The sequence below is a fragment of the Equus caballus genome, chromosome 27 (assembly GCF_041296265.1).
Source record: "Equus caballus isolate H_3958 breed thoroughbred chromosome 27, TB-T2T, whole genome shotgun sequence".
NCBI lineage: Eukaryota > Metazoa > Chordata > Mammalia > Perissodactyla > Equidae > Equus > Equus caballus.
This window is the reverse complement of record NC_091710.1, coordinates 16,245,291-16,255,970: the sequence shown is the minus strand read 5'-3', so window position 1 is coordinate 16,255,970 and position 10,680 is coordinate 16,245,291. Positions and strand designations below refer to the sequence as shown.

The following is a 10,680-nucleotide window of genomic DNA, read 5'->3' as shown; positions in this document are numbered from 1 at the left end:
TTGGATCTAATGAATAAATTCAGTAAATTTGCAAGATACAAAATTAAGACACAAAAATAGTTAGCATTTCTATAAACTAACAATAACATTTCTGAAAAAGAAACAAAAAATTGATCCAATTTATGGCAGCATTACAAAAAATAAAATACTTAGGAATAAATTTAACTAAGGAGTTGAAAGATCCCTATGCTAAAAACACAAGACACTGACCAAAGAAATAAAAGTCATACATAAATGAAAATGTATCTCTTGTTCATGTGTAGTAAAAATTAATATTGCTAAAATGTCAATACTACCAAAAGCCACCTATAGATTAAATGCAATCTTTATCAAGATTCCAATGGAAGTTTTTACAGAAGTAGAAAAATTACTTGTAAAATTTATATGGAACCAAAAAAGATCCTGAACAGCCAAAGAAGTCCTCAGAAAAAAATAAAGCAGGAAGTATCACAGTTCCTATTTCAATCTATAGTATAAAGCTTTAGTCATCAAAACAGTATGATACTGGCAGAAAAACAAATAGATCATGGAAGAGAATAGAGAGCCCAGAAATAAACCCAAGCACATATGGTCAACCAATACTTGACAAGGGAGCTAAGAATACTCAATAGAGAAAAGACAGACTTCAATAAGTGGTGCTGGGATAACTGTATATTCACATGAAAAATAATGAATTTGGACCCGTATCTTAGACCACTCACAGAAATTAACTCAAAATGAGTTAAACACTTAAATATAAGACCTGAAACCATGAAACTCCTAGAAGAAAACAGAGGAATAAAGCCTCTTGACATGGGTCTTGGTAATGATTTTTTGTATGTGACACCTAAAGCACAAGCAATAAAATCAAAAATAAACAAATGAAACTAATATAACTAAAAAGCTTTGCTGAGAAAAAGAAACCATCAACAAAGTGAACAGGCAACCTACAGAATGGTAAAAAAAATCTTTCCACATCATATATCTGATAAGGGATTAATATTCAAAATATGTAAAATCTCATACAACACAACATAAAAAAACAATTAAAAAATGGGCAAAGGATCTTGATAGATCTTTCTCCAAAGATATACAAAATGCCAACAGTTACATGGAAAGCTGCTCAACATCACTAGGTATTAGGGAAATGCAAATTAAAACCACAGTGAAATATCACCTCGTGTCTGTTAAAATGGCCATGATCAAAAAGACAAAAACTTGCAATTGCTGTCATGGATATGGAGAAGAAGGAACCCCTGTGCACTATTAGTTAGACTGTGAATTGGCACAAGTATTATGGAAAATAGTATGGAGAATCTTCAAAAGATTAAAAGAAGAGTTACCATATAATCCAGCAATTCCCTTCTGATAGTATACAAGGAAAAGGAAAACACCAACTCAAAAAGATATCTGCACACTCATGTTTAGAGCAGCTATTAAAATAGCTGGGGCATGGAAACAAACTAAGTTTTCATCAGTGGATTAATGGATAAATAAGTTTTGGTATATATATATATATATATATATATATATATATAATGGAATATTATTCAGTCATAAAAAATCCTACTATATGTGACAACATGGTTGGAGCTTGAAGGCATTGTGCTAAGTGAAATATGCCAGCAAGCCAGAGACAAATACTGTATGATCTCACTTATATGTGAATTAAAAAAAAAAAAGACTCACAGAAAAATAGATCATATTTGTAGTTATCAGAGGTGGGGGATGGAGAGGGGGAAGGGGAGGAAGATGATCAAAAGGTACAAACCTCCCGTTACAAAGTAAATAAGTACTGGGAAGTAACATACAAAATGATGACTACGCCTAACACTGCTGTAGGTTATCTAGGAAACTTAAGAGAGTAAATCCTAAGATTTCTCATCACAAGGAAATTCTTTCTTTTTTTCTGTTGTTATATTGCATCCACATAAGAAAATGGATGTTAGCCAAACCTATTGTGATAGTCATTTCACAATATATGAAAAGTAAGCCTTTATACTGCAAGCCTTAAATTTGGACAATGATGTGTGTCAATTATTTCTCAATAAAACTGGAAAAAAATCCAGAAAAACTTAAAAGTGTTTTATTAGCTTTCTATTGCCGCTGTAATAAATAAACATGAATTTAACGGCTTAAGATAAAACACATTTATTATCTTAATATAGACTTTAAAGTCCAAGATGGGGTCTCACTAGGCTAAATTCATGATGGCAGCACAGCTGTGTTCATTTCTGTGGGCTCTGGGATACAGTCGGTTTTCTTGCCTTTTCCAGCTTTCAGAGGCCATCTTTACTTGGAAATGGTCACTTTCCTCCCTGTCAAAGCCAGGAACTTGCTTTACTCCTTCTCACCCTGTCATCTTCCACTTTTCAGGAGCTCTGTGCTTTCATTGGGTCACCCTGGATCATGAAGGATAGTCTACCTATCTTTAGGTCATCCCACAGGCAGCATTAATTCTATCTGGGACCATCATCTCCTTTTTCCATGTTGTGCAGCATATTCACAGGTTGCAGGGATTGGAAGGTAGACATCTTTGAGAGCTGATTATTTTATCACAAAGTTGTGTATCTCAAACACATGAGATTTATCTCATTGATGAGGCAAGTTTCAGTTGTCTAAACAAATTTCAAAAAAGTCCATTGATTTCTGTGTTCATTATAGACAATGGGTTAATTGAAACAAAAATATTTTCTAATTAAAAATTATTTTGAAAAGTCTTCAGTGTCTTAAAGTATGAATCACGTACAAAATTTATATTCAACTAATAGTCTTAAAAATGTGCTAGAATATGTCAGGGCAAAATTGCTGAAACAAGATGGAAGCTAAAACCAATAGAAACTAAAATGGACAAACTGGCAGAAAAGCTAATCACCCAAAAACTCTGAAAAAATGAAAAGCATATAACCAAAGTTACAATAATACTCCAACTAACCCCATTGCTAACCTCCAAGATGATTCTTTTTATTTATCAGCACCTAGAATTTTAATAGAGTACAAGGTAACTTATCAAAACAGCATACTGCTTAATTTTCATATTTTGAGTTTCTTATAAATGACGTGACGATAAGATTTGTTTTTATATCTTGATTGTAATACTAAACTTCATGCCTATCCATTTCATTTAGGTATGGTAAGGCTATGCTGTTTGTTAGCATTCAATTGTATAGAACATCTGATCCTAGATGCTTGAAACTTCTCTGTGTTAAAAAGTGGAATTTAGCACATAGGGTATCAAATGAGTCAAATTATTTATCAAAATAGTTCTCTCCAGTTTACACTAATTCTTGTAGTGTTAGATTTTTATTTGCTGCCAATTGAATGTGTGGGAATACTCAACGGCCTCCTTAGTTTTTTTCCCATCTGTATCACCTTGACCTCCAGCCAGTTTGATATGCTTTTAAAATTTTTATTGACATTTTGATATTTCTCTTCTGTCAGTTGCACATCAATATCCAGTGTAACTTTTCTCATTCATTTAGTTATTCACCTTTTCTTAGTGAATTTTTTGGACATTTAAAATGCTTGTTCGGACCAACCCTTTGTCCATCACATATGTTGTCCACACTTTCTCCTAATATAGCCTTTGAGTTTTCAGTTTGACTGTACATTTTTAGTCACTGTTTTTGCTGCTGATTGCAATAATTGTGTTAATATCCACTTAAATACAGAGGAAAATCCTCCTCATCTTCAGCTTTTTCCCAGCACCAGGAAGCCCCACCATACACATCACTCAGCCTATTTGAGACACACACCATCACCTGAGGAAGACATCTTGGGATGAGATGGGAGTTGGAATCCATTTGTGTTACTAAGACTTGACTTCTAAACCAGTGTCCTCTGTAACAGTTTTAATTCAATTTGTCAATTTGGATTAATTCATGTATCACTTCTGTTCTGCCAAAAGCCCAGCTGAGCTAGGACAGTGGAGTATCATTCCTAGAGACCAAAGAAATGACCCAGAGACTGCAAACAGGACATATAGGTTTACTGGGACTTACTTGAAGGGAGAGTGTCCAGTGGTGGCTGGCTAGAAGGAAGTGTGCACCTGCTACTGCCCCCTAAGCGAAGCTTGCTTAAGTAGACAGAGGAACAAAGTCTGCATGCTTGCCAAAGGGCTGTCCTTGGTATGAACAGCATTTCCAGGAACAGTAACTCACATGGAAGGGCTTTGTTTCCCTGTAAGAGGCTATGTTCTTTACGTGGGATAAGGGAGGATCCAGGTTGGCCAGGTCCAGGTGCTTAAAAATCTTGGGAGCTTGGCTGCCTGCCCAGAAGAGAGCCATAAGTACACATGGTTGCAATGGGCCTGGGGGTTTCTGCTGAATGAGCAAGGCCCAGACCCTACATGTTCTCTTCCTGGTCAACCTCTGACCATGCTGTTTTATGAGATTCATTACAGGCTGGAAGTTCCTTCTTCAGGCTTAGGACGGCATCTCTTCCTTTAAGCCCAAGAAGGAAAAGAAATACTATTGTAAGAAAATCCCACGAATTCAGTTATCCTTGGCAAAAAGGGGAGAGTGAAGGCATACACATGTGTGAATACCTGTGCATGTATTCCATTCACACATGGAGGCTCTACCAGAACATGAGCCTTTTGGTTGAGCCAGATGCTATAGACTGAATGTCTGTGTTCCCCAAGATAATATACTGAATTCGAACTGCCAATGTGATAGTAGTATGAGATATTATGGACTTTTGCAAATGATGTGGTCATGAGGGTAGAACTCTTATGAACGGAAATACTGCCGTTATAGAACAGACCCCAAAAAGATCCCTCCTCCCTTCCACCCATGTAAGGAGACACAGTAAGATGATGGTAATCCATGAACCATGCACTCACTAGACACCAAATCTGCTGGAGTCTTGATCTTGTAATTTAAGCCTCCAGATCTGCAAGAAATAAATTTCTGTTGTTTAAGCCACCCAGTAGTCTATGAAATTTTTGTTATAGCAGCCCAAACTACTTCCACCCAGGAAAGTTCCCTTTGAAAAGTCGCAATAGTAAACAGCCCCCAGTACAAGGTAGACATGTAAGCAAGGAAACTTGGGAATGCAGCAATTCCACAATGCCAAAGATTTGTTGCTTTGATGCCAACTGAAGAGCTGGGTTAGAGCTGGGAATGATTGCATTACAAGGAGAAAGTATCTCTGAGTGCTCAGGAGGGGAAGTTGGTGACAAGGGTCCCATATTTGCCAGGGCACTAGGTTTCTTCTTTCCTATGCTGGGGAAGGAGCACTGACCATGACCCTAGAAAGAGACTACTCAGTTTACACTCCAGCACATCTTCAAATCCAAGGGCTTTTTCTATAGTACGGCCTCATCCTTCCTCAAAGCTTCTCTGGAGAACCAAAGATTTCCCCACATTTTAGGGGGAAGGGTAGATGTAGGGAGAGGAGGTAAGTATCTCATACAAGCTTTTCTCCCATAATCAACTTAAAAAAGAATCTCAGAAGAACTGCAAACAGACTCAGTGGAGAAGGCAGACCCTAGCCCACACACAGACACTCTGTCTCGCTGGAGTGGCTTAACATCAGGTCATCCCTGGCTTCTCTCACACTCCAAGACAGAGATGGTATGATAATAAGCAGGAGATGCTGCTTTGAAGTCCATTCTGTAGACTGCAACTCCATTTCCCTAATAACATAGATATCAAATCAACTAAAGCGTGATGGAATGTAGGGGGAAAGAATGATGCAAAAGAAGAGGGGCTTACCTCTTCTTGATCTTTGGCAGACATCTATTCCAGCTTGGTTCAAGCTCACTATGAGGAGAGTTTTCAGTCTGCATCTAGACCCACTTGCACAGTTAATCATCTGGGCCACCTCTGGCCAGCCCCCTTTCATCCAGTTCCCAATCATTCTGCTGGAGGGACATCCCTTTTGCATACAAATGTGTCCCCAAGAATCATGAAGTAATTGTTTGTTTCACTCATCCAGGAAATGACATAATTGTATATAGCAACTGCTCAGCGTCTACTTGAATGGTGTGAAAACACCATGAAGGAAACGTGGAGAAAATGCAGAAGGAGATATTAAAAGTATGTAACTCCTTATAACATGAATACTTCTCCTTGACAGGTGAAACCCCTTATATTCACCCCAATTAAAAATTAAATGGTATTAAACATGGAAGACCATGTAAAATCAATGATCAAACTAATCCAAACCATTAAAGAATCCAACAAGGTAGCAGAATGTCAAATTAACATGCAAAAGTCAGCAGCATTCATATGAAAAACAGCAAGCTTATTTACAATAACAACAATAATAGATAAACTTACCAAGAAATTATCTGAAACTGAATGAAGAAAACTACAAAATATCATATAAAATGAATAATGGACATAAATACAGACAAGACGTCATACAGCAATTTCTCCCTGTCCCTCTTTGCTAAGTACGAACATAAGATATGTACGACATGAAAGAAGAAGCTGAATGAGAACTCTGAAAGGTGGTTAGAAGAAGATGAACTGCCTTGAGACTCTAGGATTTGAACAAGATAGCAACAGGGCCTCTTAGCCCCGGTCCAACTCAAGAAGGAAATCCAGATCCAGTATTTTCAGCTCCTCAGTTGATGAACAGAATACAGCCAAGGTAGGCTTGTCCTCCTCCAGATGTAATGAGAGTCTTAGGAACCATTCCAAATAGCACTAACAAGAGGGGGTCCTTGGGAAATGTCACTGACAAAAGAAAGCAAAATAAGATTATCCTTCCCTGTCAGAAATGAGACCCATTCCCCCAGGTAGAGCCTTCTGGGCAGCAGCAGCAAGAATGACCTTGTCACTGTAGGAGAGGAATAAAATAAGGCTTTCTTCTAAGCTTCTAGGTTCTGTGCTGGGCAAAGAGTTAAACTGACATGAGACATATTAACAAAAGAAAAAATATAATTGCATAATAATATAAATATGCATGGAGTTTTTAAATTACAAGACTCAAGGAGGTGGCCAGATTATTGAGAGTTTGTTTCAATTTTTACCAATCTGTTAAATTAACATTTCTTTGTAATAAACATTACTGCCACTTGAGCAAGGTTTATTACTGTTGTGATTATGTCCACAAATTAAGGGCATTTTCCTTACTTCTACTGAGGTGAATAAAATCAACCTTGTCAGTAAATTTTGGCATTCTTCTGAGAAATAATGATTTGCTTCAAGCCCGCTCTGTGTGCTGCCAGCACATTTCTTTAATTCTGCCCACTGGAAGAACAAAACCTCTCAGTGTAATTTCTCCAGTTATGACTACATTTAAACATACCAGTCATGGGTTAAAAAGTGAGACAAGACAAGTTACTCTGATAACTCCAACATGTGGTCCATATTTTGTGACAGCTCCAGCTGGAAAGTGCAGATGGATGTCTGTGTTGTTACAAAGATCAAAACTTTCAACAGCATTAGTTAGATTTTTTTTATTGTTGCAAAGTCAGGTAATAGCAAGATGAGTAGACTCCTTCATGACTCCCCTTTCTGACCAGTTAGAGTTAAATGACCTTTGCCATCCATTCAACTTGCCTCCACAAATATGTTTTCCTTACCTAAGGGAGTCCAAACCAAACCTATATCCACTCCTGGTTGATTCAAATGCCCATTTCATACATCTTAAGCCCAAGCATATGTTACAGAGCATGGAAATTAATCAAAATTGATACTGCAGGTGGTAGGGTCAAGTCAGCACTGTGATTCATAGATTCAGGTTTTGAATCTTTGAAGACATGTTCTCTGTAAACTTCTCCCTCAGTCACATCAGAATGGTCCAGTTTGGTTTCCTTATATTGTCCTTCTGCAACCTTCATGGCAATAGCTGGGCAAATGGCCCCAAAGTCTCTGTCCAGAGAATGAACCCATGCCTCTCTGGTATACCTGGTGAAGATGTGAAGAGGAGTAACCTGAGGGACTTGAATCTGCTTAGGAGTCAGCCCATGCTGCTCCACTTGCTTTGGGATCAAGTATCTGTCAGCAATTTATCTTCTCCTCTTGCGTATACACTGGCACCTAAATAATCTCCATTCTTTTCAACAATGGATATTGGCAGTAGTTATAAAAAGAACTTGGAAAAAGTCAAAGACCACATTTAGATAATTTTCTTTGGAGTTATAGGATTATCTTGTAGACATTTTTCTTGTTGGTCAACCTCCTCTAATAGGAACACTGGATTATTAATGTCAACAGACTTCAAGTCATTGATTACATAACCAGGGATACTGCCAACATAGCTGTGCCTGTGTCCTTATATGTCAGACTGAACACATATCCTCCAAGTGCAAACACTTTGAACTCTTGACCTAGAGTCTTGGCCACTAATCTTCCCAAATTTGTTTTACCTACTCCAAGAGGGCCTGCAACACAAGGAAGGGGCACTTCAGATTGCTTTTTTAGAAGTCTGATACCCAAATATTTAAGTACTCTTTTCGTCAATTTTTCTGTTACATAATCGTCATTTTCCAGAAAAATCTGGGCTACTCAAATATCCAGATGATTAGTTGTACTTCTGTTCCAAGGAAGTTCCACCATAAGTTTTAAATAATTTATAATCAGAGCATATTTTTACATGGACTACAGAATTTTCTTTAGTCTTTTTGTTTCTTTGACACAGAATTTATGGGCCTGTTCTGACATACGAGATGCTTATATATATTTATTTTTCTAGCATGAGATTTTCATCATTATCTACATCCTCCTCTTCATCTTCTAAAGTTCCTGGGATGTGTATAATTCTCCTATGAGGGCATATTACTATAAAATACTTATTATCCTCTGGTTTGTGTTTTCTGTTTTTTAAAGCAATTTTCGTCCTTCCATTTCCTTGATAAGGAGTGGTATCATCCTCTTAAATGGTTCCTCTATACTCACAGTATCTAAAATTTGGAGCTTATTTTGATTGACTATTAGGTGTCCAGATGTGTAGTAAATCTTCCCTTGGAGAACTATCTTAAAAAATAACTCAATTTAACAACAGTAGGAACACACATATCTGACATTTCAACTAATTTTAGTGCAGGTTTCTAAAACTGTTCTGATACTTCTCCTGGCACCTCTCTAGTATTACAGATGTTAAGAAACTTCTCAAGTTGGTCCAATAGTTCCACTTCAACAACAGGATATGGCTTCTCATTTATGACCTGTACAATCGGAAAACAGCACAGGCATGAAGCCAGCAAAATAGAGTGGAGTTTGGGCCAGTTATTACCCACAACCTGTACTGTCAGTGCACCTGTCCCAATCGTGTGTAGAGGTGGCAGGTCCTAAGCATTGCTGGCAACGTGGGTCATGTTAGACATGAGGTTCAGGATGGTGCCCTGCAACCTTTTATCAGGTAGCTCCACATCAACTGTGGATTGTGGGCTCAGTCCACACTTGGTGCACATGGGGAATCTGGGAAGCAGAAAGCCCCCTGGGTGAACAGAAGCAGGTTGTGGCTGGAGGAAAATTATTGGAAGATGAGTGAAGAAAATGTATATTAAATAAAGTTTATCTTACTGTGTAGATAAGTCAGGTGAAAAGAGTGTCTCTGGGAGTAGCTCTCTTCCTGGTACAGATGCTTTACTAATAGAAATGTCCTTTGTCAATATAAATTTCCTCAGCAAAAGGAAAATTTATACTTTATTTTAGCCCGTTAAGAAAGAGGTCAAGAGCTTTTCTTCATCTGCTAGCTGCCAATTGCTTTCAGTTCAAAATAATTTACACACCAAAGTGGTTTATTTGGGAGTGCATGTTCTGAACTCTGAAAGGAAGGGACTTATTGTGGGAAGTCTTTTTCGATTCTCCAACCCAGAGATACCCAAGTTGCCAGGGGCCACCAGTAAGTGGGATTCTGATGCAACATGCTTCAATGCAACCTCTTCATCCCCAAAGGTATGGTGCATACCAGTGGGGTATATTACTACAGATTCTCCAGCCATTGAGAAAAATGCAGTTATATGCTCATAAATTTGACAAATTGGTAAAAGGAAACAATTTAGAAAACATTTTAAACTAAAATACTCAACCAAGATGAAGTAGGTAATATGAATAGTCACATAAACATTAAAGATATGTAATTGATAATTAAAAGACCTGGAAAAAAAACTACTGGGGCCACTGAAAAATTCTAACAAAGTTCTAAATGCAAATTAACAAAGATTTTCAACAATATTGATACCAACCTTGACATCAGTTTCCCTACATTAAACCCAGCATATATGGGGTTAAAACCAAAACACTCATTCCCTGCTTACTCCCTGGCTTCCTGGCTCCAGAATCAACTATACTCCATTGAGACAGACACAGCCAAGGACAAGTACCTGCATTAATTATCACCTCCCTGCAAAGAGATACCAGCTGGTGGGAAAGCTGCTGACCAGCAAGGCCATATGCTCCTCCTCCCCTACCTAAAACCCCAAATCAAAACCCTTCCTTCCAGCTTTTCGGGGAGTTTGGGATTTCAGCATTAGCTGCCCTCTCTCCTTGCTCAGCACTGTGCATAAATAAAATTCCTACTGTCTTCTACTACACCAGGTGTCAGAAATTGGTTTGCTGTGCAATGGGTGAGCGAACTTACTTCAGGTTTGATATCAATATTTTTCAGAAAATAAAACATATGAGATTTCTAATAACCTGATTCCAAGTTAATAAAGTATAAAAAAGACAGAGAGTACAATAAAATAAAACTACAATATTTCCTATTACAAATAACTCATAAACTTATATGTAAGAATGTTAA

At 37.6% G+C, this 10,680-nt stretch overlaps 1 pseudogene; it reads right to left on the bottom strand.

Annotated features, from left to right (window-relative positions):
- Positions 1 to 7,093: 7,093 nt before the first annotated feature.
- On the bottom strand, positions 7,094 to 9,880 carry LOC138920983 (lon protease homolog 2, peroxisomal pseudogene; annotated as a pseudogene).
- Positions 9,881 to 10,680: the final 800 nt, after the last annotated feature.